The sequence below is a fragment of the Cervus elaphus genome, chromosome 18, assembly GCF_910594005.1.
Source record: "Cervus elaphus chromosome 18, mCerEla1.1, whole genome shotgun sequence".
Taxonomy (NCBI): domain Eukaryota; kingdom Metazoa; phylum Chordata; class Mammalia; order Artiodactyla; family Cervidae; genus Cervus; species Cervus elaphus.
The window spans coordinates 4,231,588-4,245,890 of NC_057832.1; positions in this window are offsets into that span (position 1 = coordinate 4,231,588).

Sequence of the window (14,303 nt, forward strand, 5' to 3'; positions counted from 1 at the left end):
GCCATGAAGGAAATCAAGGCTCCTTTCATGTGTGATGTGCAACACAGAATTGCTCTGCACGCAGTGCAGGGGAATCGGGCCTCATCTCGCAGCGAGGGGGAAGTCTCATGGTTTTTCTCGAGTTGCGGCGGGAACCTGGGGTATATTCTCGAGTTACGACGGGGATGGCCCTTCCACACACGTGTTTTTTCAGCCACGTCAGGACTCTTGCCTAGTTGCGAGACACAACTCGGGATTCTCCTCGAGGCTTGGCAAGGCAATTGGGACGCCTCTCAAGCTGAGGCGGGAGACCAAGGGTCCCTTTCCACGTGCCACAGGAATCCTGGGACTCCTATCAAGTTTCACGAGGAGTCAGGCATCGTCTCCTTTGGAGGCACTGATCTCCGCGTACCTCTGGAGTTTTCAAAGGATGTGAGGCCTCCGGTCGTGATGAGGTGTGGAACTAGGTCTTTCTCTGTGGTCTCCACAGGGGATTCAGACATCCTTTCATCTTGGGAGATGCAAGACGAGCCTGCATTCAAGTCACTGCAGGGATATCCAGCCTTATTTCGCGTCAGGGCATCGCGGTGTCCACTCCACTTGAGGCCGCAAACTCAGGGTCCCTCTCACATACCTAGAGCTGAGAGAAGCCTCCTCTTGAGGTGCTTGTGGTAAGGTGGTATTCCTCTGGAGTCGAAGCCAGGGACTAACCTCTCATCTCGAGTTGATTTTTGGCCCACGGAGCTCTTTCGTGTTGCTACAGTGACCTCAGGATCCCTCTAGCCTTGAAACAGTGTTCTTGGGGTTTCTCTGGAGTGCCATCAAGGAAATCAAGGCTCCTTTCATGTGTGATGTGCAACACGGAATTGCTCTGCACGCAGTGCAGGGGAATCGGGCCTCATCTCGCGGCGAGGGGGAAGTCTCATGGTTTTTCTCGAGTTGCGGCGGGAACCTGGGGTATATTCTCCAGTTACGACGGGGATGGCCCTTCCACCCACGTGTTTGTTCAGCCACGTCAGGACTCCTGCCTAGTTGCGAGGGACAACTCGGGATTCTCCTCGAGGCTTGGCAAGGCAATTGGGACGCCTCTCCAGCTGAGGCGGGAGACCAAATGTCCCTTTCCACGTGCCACAGGAATCCTGGGACTCCTATCAAGTTTCACGAGGAGTCAGGCATCGTCTCCTTTGGAGGCACTGATCTCCGCGTACCTCTGGAGTTTTCAAAGGATGTGAGGCCTCCTGTCGCGATGAGGTGGGGAACTAGGTGTTTCTCTGTGGTCTCCACAGGGGATACAGACATCCTTTCATCTTGGGAGATGCAAGGCGAGCCTGCATTCAAGTCACTGCAGGGATATCCAGGCTTATCTCGCGTCAGGGCATCGCGGTGTCCATTCCACTTGAGGCCGCAAACTCAGGGTCCCTCTCACATACCTAGAGCTGAGAGAAGCCTCCTCTTGAGGTGCTTGTGGTAAGGTGGTATTCCTCTGGAGTCCAAGCCAGGGACTAACCTCTCACCTCGAGTTGATTTTTGGCCCACAGAGCTCTTTCGTGTTGCTACAGTGACCTCAGGATCCCTCTAGCCTTGAAACAGTGTTCTTGGGGTTTCTCTGGAGTGCCATCAAGGAAATCAAGGCTCCTTTCATGTGTGATGTGCAACACGGAATTGCTCTGCACGCAGAGCAGGGGAATCGGGCCTTATCTCGCGGCGAGGGGGAAGTCTCATGGTTTTTCTCGAGTTGCGGCGGGAACCTGGGGTATATTCTCGAGTTACGACGGGGATGGCCCTTCCACCCACGTGTTTCTTCAGCGACGTCAGGACTCCTGCCTAGTTGCGAGGGACAACTCTGGATTCTCCTCGAGGCTTGGCAGGGCAACTGGGACGCCTCTCCAGCTGAGGCGGGAGACCAAGTGTCCCTTTCCAAGTGCCACAGGAATCCTGGGACTCCTATCAAGTTTCACGAGGAGTCAGGCATCGTCTCCTTTGGAGGCACTGATCTCCGCGTACCTCTGGAGTTTTCAAAGGATGTGAGGCTATCGGTCGCGATGAGGTGGGGAACTAAGTCTTTCTCTGTGCTTTCCACACGGGATTCAGATATCCTTTCGTCCTGGGAGATGCAAGACGAGCCTGCATTGAAGTCACTGCAGGGATATCCGGCCTTATTTCGAGTCAGGGCATCGCGGTGTCCATTCCACTTGAGGCCGCAAACTCAGGGTCCCTCTCACATACCTAGAGCTGAGAGAAGCCTCCTCTTGAGGTGCTTGTGGTAAGGTGGTATTCCTCTGGAGACGAATCCAGGGACTAACCTGTCTTTTCTAGTTGATTTTTGGTCCACAGAGTTCTTTCGTCTTGCTACAGTGACCTCAGGATCCCTCTATCCTTGAAACAGTGTTCTTGGGGTTTCTCTGGAGTGCCATCAAGGAAATCAAGGCTCCTTTCATGTGCGATGTGCAAGACGGAATTGCTCTGCACGCAGTACAGGGGAATCGGGCCTCATCTCTCATCGAGGGGGAAGTCTCATGGTTTTTCTCGAGTTGCGGCGGGAACCTGGGGTATATTCTCGAGTTACGACGGGGATGGCCCTTCGACCCACGTGTTTCTTCAGCCACGTCAGGACTCCTGCCTAGTTGCGAGGGACAACTCGGGATTCTCCTCGAGGCTTGGCAAGGCAATTGGGACGCCTCTCCAGCTGAGGCGGGAGACCAAGGGTCCCTTTCCACGTGCCACAGGAATCCTGGGACTCCTATCAAGTTTCACGAGGAGTCAGGCATCGTCTCCTTTGGAATCACTGATCTCCGCGTACCTCTGGAGTTTTCAAAGGATGTGAGGCCTCCGGTCGCGATGAGGTGGAGAACTAAGTGTTTCTCTGTGGTCTCCACAGGGGATACAGACATCCTTTCATCTTGGGAGATGCAAGACGAGCCTGCATTCAAGTCACTGCAGGGATATCCAGCCTTATTTCGCGTCAGGGCATCGCGGTGTCCATTCCACTTGAGGCCGCAAACTCAGGGTCCCTCTCACATACCTAGAGCTGAGCGAAGCCTCCTCTTGAGGTGCTTGTGGTAAGGTGGTATTCCTCTGGAGTCGAAGCCAGGGACTAACCTCTCATCTCGAGTTGATTTTTGACCCACGGAGCTTTTTCGTGTTGCTACAGTGACCTCAGGATCCCTCTAGCCTTGAAACAGTGTTCTTGGGGTTTCTCTGGAGTGCCATCAAGGAAATCAAGGCTCCTTTCATGTGTGATGTGCAACACGGAATTGCTCTGCACGCAGTGCAGGGGAATCGGGCCTCATCTCGCGGCGAGGGGGAAGTCTCATGGTTTTTCTCGAGTTGCGGCGGGAACCTGGGGTATATTCTCGAGTTACGACGGGGATGGCCCTTCCACACACGTGTGTGTTCAGCCATGTCAGGACTCCTGCCTAGTTGCGAGGGACAACTCGGGATTCTCCTCGAGGCTTGGCTGGGCAATTGGGACGCCTCTCCAGCTGAGACGGGAGACCAAGGGTCCCTTTCCACGTGCCACAGGAATCCTGGGTCTCCTATCAAGTTTCACGAGGAGTCAGGCATCGTCTCCTTTAGAGGCACTCATCTCCGCATACCTCTGGAGTTTTCAAAGGATTTGAGGCCTCCTGTCGCGATGAGGTGGGGAACTAGGTCTTTCTCTGTGGTCTCCACAGTGGATTCAGACACCCTTTCGTCTTGGGAGATGCAAGACGAGCCTGCATTCCAGTCACGGCAGGGATATCCGGCCTTATTTCGAGTCAGGGCATCGCGGTGTCCATTCCACTTGAGGCCGCAAACTCAGGGTCCCTCTCACATACCTAGAGCTGAGAGAAGCCTCCTCTTGAGGTGCTTGTGGTAAGGTGGTATTCCTCTGGAGTCGAAGCCAGGGACTAACCTCTCATCTCGAGTTGATTTTTGGTCCACGGAGCTCTTTCGTGTTGCTACAGTGACCTCAGGATCCCTCTAGCCTTGAAACAGTGTTCTTGGGGTTTCTCTGGAGTGCCATGAAGGAAATCAAGGCTCCTTTCATGTGTGATGTGCAACACGGAATTGCTCTGCACGCAGTGCAGGGGAATCGGGCCTCATCTCGCGGCGAGGGGGAAGTCTCATGGTTTTTCTCGAGTTGCGGCGGGAACCTGGGGTATATTCTCGAGTTATGACGGGGATGGCCCTTCCACACACGTGTGTGTTCAGCCACCTCAGGACTCTTGCCTAGTTGCGAGACACAACTCGGGATTCTCCTCGAGGCTTGGCAAGGCAATTGGGACGCCTCTCCAGCTGAGGCGGGAGACCAAGGGTCCCTTTCCACGTGCCACAGGAATCCTGGGACTCCTATCAAGTTTCACGAGGAGTCAGGCATCGTCTCCTTCGGAGGCACTGATCTCCGCGTACCTCTGGAGTTTTCAAAGGATGTGAGGCTATCGGTCGCGATGAGGTGGGGAACTAGGTGTTTCTCTGTGGTCTCCACAGGGGATTCAGACATCCTTTCTTCCTGGGAGATGCAAGACGAGCCTGCATTCAAGTCACTGCAGGGATATCCGGCCTTATTTCGAGTCAGGGCATCGCGGTGTCCATTCCACTTGAGGCCGCAAACTCAGGGTCCCTCTCACATACCTAGAGCTGAGAGAAGCCTCCTCTTGAGGTGCTTGTGGTAAGGTGGTATTCCTCTGGAGTCGAAGCCAGGGATTAACCTCTCATCTCGAGTTGATTTTTGGCCCACGGAGCTCTTTCGTGTTGCTACAGTGACCTCAGGATCCCTCTAGCCTTGAAACAGTGTTCTTGGGGTTTCTCTGGAGTGCCATCAAGGAAATCAAGGCTCCTTTCATGTGTGATGTGCAACCCGGAATTGCTCTGCACGCAGTGCAGGGGAATCGGGCCTCATCTCGCTGCGAGGGGTAAGTCTCATGGTTTTTCTCGAGTTGCGGCGGGAACCTGGGGTATATTCTCGAGTTACGACGGGGATGGCCCTTCCACCCACGTGTTTGTTCAGCCACGTCAGGACTCCTGCCTAGTTGCGAGGGACAACTCGGGATTCTCCTCGAGGCTTGGCAGGGCAATTGGAACGCCTCTCCAGCTGAGGCGGGAGACCAAGGGTCCCTTTCCACGTGCCACAAGAATCCTGGGACTCCTATCAAGTTTCACGAGGAGTCAGGCATCGTCTCCTTTGGAGGCACTGATCTCCGCGTACCTCTGGAGTTTTCAAAGGATGTGAGGCCTCCGGTCGCGATGAGGTGGGGAACTAGGTGTTTCTCTGTGGTCTCCACAGGGGATTCAGACATCCTTTCTTCTTGGGAGATGCAAGACGAGCCTGCATTCAAGTCACTGCAGGGATATCCAGCCTTATTTCGCGTCAGGGCATCGCGGTGTCCATTCCACTTGAGGCCGCAAACTCAGGGTCCCTCTCACATACCTAGAGCTGAGAGAAGCCTCCTCTTGAGGTGCATGTGGTAAGGTGGTATTCGTCAGGAGTCGAAGCCAGGGACTAACCTCTCATCTCGTGTTAATTCTTGGTCCACGGAGCTCTTTCGTGTTGCTACAGTGACCTCAGGATCCCTCTAGCCTTGAAACAGTGTTCTTGGGGTTTCTCTGGAGTGCCATGAAGGAAATCAAGGCTCCTTTCATGTGTGATGTGCAACACGGAATTGCTCTGCACGCAGTGCAGGGGAATCGGGCCTCATCTCGCGGGGAGGGGGAAGTCTCATGGTTTTTCTCGAGTTGCGGCGGGAACCTGGGGTATATTCTCGAGTTACGACGGGGATGGCCCTTCCACACACGTGTGTGTTCAGCCATGTCAGGACTCCTGCCTAGTTGCGAGGGACAACTCGGGATTCTCCTCTAGGCTTGGCAGATCAATTGGGACGCCTCTCCAGCTGAGACGGGAGACCAAGGGTCCCTTTCCACGTGCCACAGGAATCCTGGGTCTCCTATCAAGTTTCACGAGGAGTCAGGCATCGTCTCCTTTGGAGGCACTGATCTCCGCATACCTCTGGAGTTTTCAAAGGATTTGAGGCCTCCTGTCGCGATGAGGTGGGGAACTAGGTCTTTCTCTGTGGTCTCCACAGGGGATTCAGACACCCTTTCGTCTTGGGAGATGCAAGACGAGCCTGCATTCAAGTCACTGCAGGGATATCCAGCCTTATTTCGCGTCAGGGCGTCGCGGTGTCCATTCCACTTGAGGCCGCAAACTCAGGGTCCGTCTCACATACCTAGAGCTGAGAGAAGCCTCCTCTTGAGGTGCTTGTGGTAAGGTGGTATTCCTCAGGAGTCGAAGCCAGGGACTAACCTCTCATCTCGAGTTGATTTTTGGCCCACGGAGCTCTTTCGTGTTGCTACAGTGACCTCAGGATCCCTCTAGCCTTGAAACAGTGTTCTTGGGGTTTCTCTGGAGTGCCATCAAGGAAATCAAGGCTCCTTTCATGTGTGATGTGCAACACGGAATTGCTCTGCACGCAGTGCAGGGGAATCGGGCCTCATCTCGCGGCGAGGGGGAAGTCTCATGGTTTTTCTCGAGTTGCGGCGGGAACCTGGGGTATATTCTCGAGTTACGACGGGGATGGCCCTTCCACACACGTGTTTGTTGAGCCAGGTTAGGACTCTTGCCTAGTTGCGAGACACAACTCGGGATTCTCCTCGAGGCTTGGCAGGGCAATTGGGACGCCTCTCCAGCTGAGGCGGGAGACCACGTGTCCCTTTCCAAGTGCCACAGGAATCCTGGGACTCCTATCAAGTTTCACGAGGAGTCAGGCATCGTCTCCTTTGGAGGCACTGATCTCCGCGTACCTCTGGAGTTTTCAAAGGATGTGAGGCTATCGGTCGCGATGAGGTGGGGAACTAAGTCTTTCTCTGTGCTTTCCACAGGGAATTCAGACATCCTTTCGTCCTGGGAGATGCAAGACGAGCCTGCATTGAAGTCACTGCAGGGATATCCGGCCTTATTTCGAGTCAGGGCATCGCGGTGTCCATTCCACTTGAGGCCGCAAACTCAGGGTTCCTCTCACATACCTAGAGCTGAGAGAAGCCTCCTCTTGAGTTGCTTGTGGTAAGGTGGTATTCCTCTGGAGACGAATCCAGGGACTAACCTCTCTTTTCGAGTTGATTTTTGGTCCACAGTGTTCTTTCGTGGTGCTACAGTGACCTCAGGATCCCTCTATCCTTGAAACAGTGTTCTTGGGGTTTCTCTGGAGTGCCATCAAGGAAATCAAGGCTCCTTTCATGTGTGATGTGCAAGACGGAATTGCTCTGCACGCAATACAGGGGAATCGGGCCTCATCTCGCATCGAGGGGGAAGTCTCATGGTTTTTCTCGAGTTGCGGCGGGAACCTGGGGTATATTCTCGAGTTACGACGGGGATGGCCCTTCCACCCACGTGTTTGTTCAGCCACGTCAGGACTCCTGCCTAGTTGCGAGGGACAACTCGGGATTCTCCTCGAGGCTTGGCAGGGCAATTGGGACGCCTCTCCAGCTGAGGCGGGAGACCAAGTGTCCCTTTCCACGCGCCACAAGAATCCTGTGACTCCTATCAAGTTTCACGAGGAGTCAGGCATCGTCTCCTTTGGAGGCACTGATCTCCGCGTACCTCTGGAGTTTTCAAAGGATGTGAGGCCTCCGGTCGCGATGAGGTGGGGAACTAGGTCTTTCTCTGTGGTCTCCACAGGGGATTCAGACATCCTTTCATCTTGGGAGATGCAAGACGAGCCTGCATTCAAGTCACTGCAGGGATATCCAGCCTTATTTCGCGTCAGGGCATCGCGGTGTCCATTCCACTTGAGGCCGCAAACTCAGGGTCCCTCTCACATACCTAGAGCTGAGAGAAGCCTCCTCTTGAGGTGCTTGTGGTAAGGTGGTATTCCTCTGGAGTCGAAGCCAGGGACTAACCTCTCATCTCGAGTTGATTTTTGGCCCACAGAGCTCTTTCGTGTTGCTACAGTGACCTCAGGATCCCTCTAGCCTTGAAACAGTGTTCTCGGGTTTTTTCTGGAGTGCCATCAAGGAAATCAAGGCTCCTTTCATGTGTGATGTGCAACACGGAATTGCTCTGCACGCAGTGCAGGGGAATCGGGCCTCATCTCGCGGCAAGGGGGAAGTCTCATGGTTTTTCTCGCGTTGCGGCGGGAACCTGGGGTATATTCTCGAGTTACGACGGGGATGGCCCTTCCACCCACGTGTTTGTTCAGCCACGTCAGGACTCCTGCCTAGTTGCGAGGGACAACTCTCGATTCTCCTCGAGGCTTGGCAGGGCAATTGGGACGCCTCTCCAGCTGAGGCGGGAGACCAAGTGTCCCTTTCCAAGTGCCACAGGAATCCTGGGACTCCTATCAAGTTTCACGAGGAGTCAGGCATCGTCTCCTTTGGAGGCACTGAACTCCGCGTACCTCTGGAGTTTTCAAAGGATGTGAGGCCTCCGGTCGCGATGAGGTGGGGAACTAGGTGTTTCTCTGTGGTCTCCACAGGGGATTCAGACATCCTTTCTTCTTGGGAGATGCAAGACGAGCCTGCATTCAAGTCACTGCAGGGATATCCGGCCTTATTTCGAGTCAGGGCATCGCGGTGTCCATTCCACTTGAGGCCGCAAACTCAGGGTCCCTCTCACATACCTAGAGCTGAGAGAAGCCTCCTCTTGAGGTGCTTGTGGTAAGGTGGTATTCCTCTGGAGTCGAAGCCAGGGACTAACCTCTCATCTCGAGTTGATTTTTGGTCCACAGAGCTCTTTCGTGTTGCTACAGTGACCTCAGGATCCCTCTAGCCTTGAAACAGTGTTCTTGGGGTTTCTCTGGAGTGCCATGAAGGAAATCAAGGCTCCTTTCATGTGTGATGTGCAACACGGAATTGCTCTGCACGCAGTGCAGGGGAATCGGGCCTCATCTCGCGGCGAGGGGGAAGTCTCATGGTTTTTCTCGAGTTGCGGCGGGAACCTGGGGTATATTCTCGAGTTACGACGGGGATGGCCCTTCCACCCACGTGTTTCTTCAGCAACGTCAGGACTCCTGCCTAGTTGCGAGGGACAACTCTGGATTCTCCTCGAGGCTTGGCAGGGCAATTGGGACGCCTCTCCAGCTGAGGCGGGAGACCAAGTGTCCCTTTCCAAGTGCCACAGGAATCCTGGGACTCCTATCAAGTTTCACGAGAAGTCAGGCATCGGCTCCTTTGGAGGCACTGATCTCCGCGTACCTCTGGAGTTTTCAAAGGATGTGAGGTTATCGGTCGCGATGAGGTGGGAAACTAAGTCTTTCTCTGTGCTTTCCACAGGGGATTCAGACATCCTTTCGTCTTGGGAGATGCAAGACGAGCCTGCATTGAAGTCACTGCAGGTATATCCGGCCTTATTTCGAGTCAAGGCATCGCGGTGTCCATTCCACTTTAGGCCGCAAACTCAGGGTCCCTCTCACATACCTAGAGCTGAGAGAAGCCTCCTCTTGAGGTGCTTGTGGTAAGGTGGTATTCCTCTGGAGACGAATCCAGGGACTAACCTCTCTTTTCGAGTTGATTTTTGGTCCACAGAGTTCTTTCGTGTTGCTACAGTGACCTCAGGATCCCTCTATCCTTAAAACAGTGTTCTTCGGGTTTCTCTGGAGTGCCATCAAGGAAATCAAGGCTCCTTTCATGTGTGATGTGCAAGACGGAATTGCTCTGCACGCAGTACAGGGGAATCGGGCCTCATCTCGCATCGAGGGGGAAGTCTCATGGTTTTTCTCGAGTTGCGGCGGGAACCTGGGGTATATTCTCGAGTTACGACGGGGATGGCCCTTCCACCCACGTGTTTGTTCAGCCACGTCAGGACTCCTGCCTAGTTGCGAGGGACAACTCGGGATTCTCCTCGATGCTTGGCAGGGCAATTGGAACGCCTCTCCAGCTGAGGCGGGAGACCAAGTGTCCCTTTCCACGTGCCACAAGAATCCTGGGACTCCTATCAAGTTTCACGAGGAGTCAGGCATCGTCTCCTTTGGAGGCACTGATCTCCGCGTACCTCTGGAGTTTTCAAAGGATGTGAGGCCTCCGGTCGCGATGAGGTGGGGAACTAGGTGTTTCTCTGTGGTCTCCACAGGGGATTCAGACATCCTTTCTTCTTGAGACATGCAAGACGAACCTGCATTCAAGTCACTGCAGGGATATCCGGCCTTATTTCGCGTCAGGGCATCGCGGTGTCCATTCCACTTGAGGCCGCAAACTCAGGGTCCCTCTCACATACCTAGAGCTGAGAGAAGCCTCCTCTTGAGGTGCTTCTGGTAAGGTGGTATTCCTCAGGAGTCGAAGCCAGGGACTAACCTCTCATCTCGTGTTGATTCTTGGTCCACGGAGCTCTTTCGTGTTGCTACAGTGACCTCAGGATCCCTCTAGCCTTGAAACAGTGTTCTTGGGGTTTCTCTGGAGTGCCATCAAGGAAATCAAGGCTCCTTTCATGTGTGATGTGCAAGACGGAATTGCTCTGCACGCAGTCCAGGGGAATCGGGCCTCATTTTGCGGCGAAGGGGAAGTCTCATGGTTTTTCTCGAGTTGCGGCGGGAACTTGGGGTATATTCTCGAGTTACAACGGGGATGGCCTTTCCACACACGTGTGTGTTCAGCCATGTCAGGAGTCCTGCCTAGTTGCGAGGGACAACTCGGGATTCTCCTCGAGGCTTTGCAGGGCAATTGGGACGCCTCTCCAGCTGAGACGGGAGACCAAGGGTCCCTTTCCACGTGCCACAGGAATCCTGGGTCTCCAATCAAGTTTCACGAGGAGTCAGGCATCGTCTCCTTTGGAGGCACTGATCTCCGCATACCTCTGGAGTTTTCAAAGGATTTGAGGCCTCCTGTCGCGATGAGGTGGGGAACTAGGTCTTTCTCTGTGGTCTCCACAGGGGATTCAGACACCCTTTCGTCTTGGGAGATGCAAGACGAGCCTGCATTCCAGTCACTGCAGGGATATCCGGCCTCATTTCGAGTCAGGGCATCGCGGTGTTAATTCCACTTGAGGCCGCAAACTCAGGGTCCCTCTCACATACCTAGAGCTGAGAGAAGCCTCCTCTTGAGGTGCTTGTGGTAAGGTGGTATTCCTCTGGAGTCGAAGCCAGGGACTAACCTCTCATCTCGAGTTGATTTTTGGCCCACGGAGCTCTTTCGTGTTGCTACAGTGACCTCAGGATCCCTCTAGCCTTGAAACAGTGTTCTTGGGGTTTCTCTGGAGTGCCATCAAGGAAATCAAGGCTCCTTTCATGTGTGATGTGCAACACGGATTTGCTCTGCACGCAGTGCAGGGGAATCGGGCCTCATCTCGCGGCGAGGGGGAAGGCTCATGGTTTTTCTCGAGTTGCGGCAGGAACCTGGGGTATATTCTCGAGTTACGACGGGGATGGCCCTTCCACCCACGTGTTTCTTCAGCGACATCAGGACTCCTGCCTAGTTGCGAGGGACAACTCTGGATTCTCCTCGAGGCTTGGCAGGGCAATTGGGACGCCTCTCCAGCTGAGGCGGGAGACCAAGTGTCCCTTTCCAAGTGCCACAGGAATCCTGGGACTCCTATCAAGTTTCACGAGGAGTCAGGCATCGTCTCCTTTGGAGGCACTGATCTCCGCGTACCTCTGGAATTTTCAAAGGATGTGAGGCTATCGGTCGCGATGAGGTGGGAACTAAGTCTTTCTCTGTGCTTTCCACAGGGGATTCAGACATCCTTTCGTCCTGGGAGATGCAAGACGAGCCTGCATTGAAGTCACTGCAGGGATATCCGGCCTTATTTCGAGTCAGGGCATCGCGGTGTCCATTCCACTTGAGGCCGCAAACTCAGGGTCCCTCTCACATACCTAGAGCTGAGAGAAGCCTCCTCTTGAGGTGCTTGTGGTAAGGTGGTATTCCTCTGGAGACGAATCCAGGGACTAACCTCTCTTTTCGAGTTGATTTTTGGTCCACAGAGTTCTTTCGTGTTGCTACAGTTACCTCAGGATCCCTCTATCCTTGAAACAGTGTTCTTGGGGTTTCTCTGGAGTGCCATCAAGGAAATCAAGGCTCCTTTCATGTGTGATGTGCAAGACGGAATTGCTCTGCACGCAGTACAGGGGAATCGGGCCTCATCTCGCATCGAGGGGGAAGTCTCATGGTTTTTCTCGAGTTGCGGCGGGAACCTGGGGTATATTCTCGAGTTACGACGGGGATGGCCCTTCCACCCACGTGTTTCTTCAGCCACGTCAGGACTCCTGCCTAGTTGCGAGGGACAACTCGGGATTCTCCTCGAGGCTTTGCAGTGCAATTGGGACGCCTCTCCAGCTGAGACGGGAGACCAAGGGTCCCTTTCCACGTGCCACAGGAATCCTGGGTCTCCTATCAAGTTTCACGAGGAGTCAGGCATCGTCTCCTTTGGAGGCACTGATCTCCGCATACCTCTGGAGTTTTCAAAGGATTTGAGGCCTCCTGTCGCGATGAGGTGGGGAACTAGGTCTTTCTCTGTGGTCTCCACAGGGGATTCAGACACCCTTTCGTCTTGGGAGATGCAAGACGAGCCTGCATTCAAGTCACTGCAGGGATATCCGGCCTTATTTCGAGTCAGGGCATCGCGGTGTCCATTCCACTTGAGGCCGCAAACTCAGGGTCCCTCTCACATACCTAGAGCTGAGAGAAGCCTCCTCTTGAGGTGCTTGTGGTAAGGTGGTATTCCTCTGGAGACGAATCCAGGGACTAACCTCTCTTTTCGAGTTGATTTTTGGTCCACAGAGTTCTTTCGTGTTGCTACAGTGACCTCAGGATCCCTCTATCCTTGAAACAGTGTTCTTGGGGTTTCTCTGGAGTGCCATCAAGGAAATCAAGGCTCCTTTCATGTGTGATGTGCAAGACGGAATTGCTCTGCACGCAGTACAGGGGAATCGGGCCTCATCTCGCATCGAGGGGGAAGTCTCATGGTTTTTCTCGAGTTGCGGCGGGACCCTGGGGTATATTCTCGAGTTACGACGGGGATGGCCCTTCCACCCACGTGTTTGTTCAGCCACGTCAGGACTCCTGCCTAGTTGCGAGGGACAACTCGGGATTCTCCTCGAGGCTTGGCAGGCCAATTGGAACGCCTCTCCAGCTGAGGCGGGAGACCAAGTGTCCCTTTCCACGTGCCACAAGAATCCTGGGACTCCTATCAAGTTTCACGAGGAGTCAGGCATCGTCTCCTTTGGAGGCACTGATCTCCGCGTACCTCTGGAGTTTTCAAAGGATGTGAGGCCTCCGGTCGCGATGAGGTGGGGAACTAGGTGTTTCTCTGTGGTCTCCACAGGGGATTCAGACATCCTTTCTTCTTGGGACATGCAAGACGAACCTGCATTCAAGTCACTGCAGGGATATCCGGCCTTATTTCGAGTCAGGGCATCGCGGTGTCCATTCCACTTGAGGCCGCAAACTCAGGGACCCTCTCACATACCTAGAGCTGAGAGAAGCCTCCTCTTGAGGTGCTTGTGGTAAGGTGGTATTCCTCAGGAGTCGAAGCCAGGGACTAACCTCTCATCTCGTGTTGATTCTTGGTCCACGGAGCTCTTTCGTGTTGCTACAGTGACCTCAGGATCCCTCTAGCCTTGAAACAGTGTTCTTGGGGTTTCTCTGGAGTGCCATCAAGGAAATCAAGGCTACTTTCATGTGTGATGTGCAAGACGGAATTGCTCTGCACGCAGTCCAGGGGAATCGGGCCTCATTTTGCGGCGAAGGGGAAGTCTCATGGTTTTTCTCGAGTTGCGGCGGGAACTTGGGGTATATTCTCGAGTTACAACGGGGATGGCCTTTCCACACACGTGTGTGTTCAGCCATGTCAGGAGTCCTGCCTAGTTGCGAGGGACAACTCGGGATTCTCCTCGAGGCTTTGCAGGGCAATTGGGAAGCCTCTCCAGCTGAGACGGGAGACCAAGGGTCCCTTTCCACGTGCCACAGGAATCCTGGGTCTCCAATCAAGTTTCACGAGGAGTCAGGCATCGTCTCCTTTGGAGGCACTGATCTCCGCATACCTCTGGAGTTTTCAAAGGATTTGAGGCCTCCTGTCGCGATGAGGTGGGGAACTAGGTCTTTCTCTGTGGTCTCCACAGGGGATTCAGACACCCTTTCGTCTTGGGAGATGCAAGACGAGCCTGCATTCCAGTCACTGCAGGGATATCCGGCCTTATTTCGAGTCAGGGCATCGCGGTGTCCATTCCACTTGAGGCCGCAAACTCAGGGTCCCTCTCACATACCTAGAGCTGAGAGAAGCCTCCTCTTGAGGTGCTTGTGGTAAGGTGGTATTCCTCTGGAGTCGAAGCCAGGGACTAACCTCTCATCTCGAGTTGATTTTTGGCCCACGGAGCTCTTTCGTGTTGCTACAGTGACCTCAGGATCCCTCTAGCCTTGAAACA